The following is a 1,171-nucleotide window of genomic DNA, read 5'->3' as shown; positions in this document are numbered from 1 at the left end:
CGCCACGTGGAGTTTCAATCACTCGCCAAAAAGCAGTAATCTGCTGTCACTCAAAAACACAATGTCCAATCTCTCCCAAAGGTCGCAGGCGTGATGAGACTCGAGCTCGGAAATGTTTGTTATGCCATTTGTCAGTAATGGTCAGAGCGCCACCTAGTGGGACAACTATAATCATGATTGAATGAGATGAAATGTTAGCTGGTGGGTAAATGCATGAATTCCATCAATGTGACATCAGATCGGACGTGCTGGTTTTAGGTGTTGAGTGTGGCTCGACATGCCGGGGTGCGAGGGCCCTCATAACGCTGCTTGCAGCTTTAATTAAGTTTGTATTACCAAAATAAGAGATGCTGCTGTTGTTCATTTGATTATATGCAACATTGTATGCTAGCAAACGGCAGTCACCGCTTAATATTTGTTTTATTTTGATGGAATAGATTAAATATTGTAACGTGAATGATTTTCTATTTCCCAGTTTCTCTTCACTGAGTTGTCAGTGATGTGACAATAACTCAGACTGGAAGTAATCTTCTGATTCTGACAAATGAACTTTCAGATTATCAGAGGACAGAAGGAGACTGACAGGTGACTCAGTGATGTCAGCTTACAGCAGAATGATTCAGTGCACTAACATGAGGATCAAATCAAATCACTTTTATTGTCACATCACATGTGCAGGCACACTGGCACAGCACATGCGAGTGAAATTCTTGTGTGCGAGCCCCACAAGCAACAGAGATGTGCGAACACAACAACACAAACGAGCAAAATACAAGAATGGCCAACCTGAAACTAATAAATATATGTACAATATATAATAGTGTATGCATTTCTGGATGTGTATACTAAATATTTTCCTGTGTGTGTGTGTGTGTGTGTGTGTGTGTACACATTTTTACAAATTAAATAGTAAAAAAATAATAATAAAATATATAAAGTATACAGAGTCTTTGCTGAGGAAATACACTGGTCCCTTAATAGTTTCAACATGAAATATTCAAAAACAAATATATGGTCCACTGTTTATGTGACAGAGGCAGAAATTTCTCTGTGTGCATGTGGAGAAATCTGCTGTTAAATCAAAACATAAACAGGTTTCAGGTGGCATTAACGCACATGAAAACAATGCTCCACTCATTCAGAGGTCAGAGGTCATGTACAGTAACCACAC

The sequence above is a fragment of the Pundamilia nyererei genome, unplaced genomic scaffold (genome assembly GCF_000239375.1).
Source record: "Pundamilia nyererei isolate P.nyererei 1_Seehausen unplaced genomic scaffold, PunNye1.0 scaffold00653, whole genome shotgun sequence".
NCBI classification, from domain to species: Eukaryota; Metazoa; Chordata; class Actinopteri; order Cichliformes; family Cichlidae; genus Pundamilia; species Pundamilia nyererei.
The sequence above is the reverse complement of the archived record's forward strand: the minus strand, read 5'-3'. Positions refer to the sequence as shown.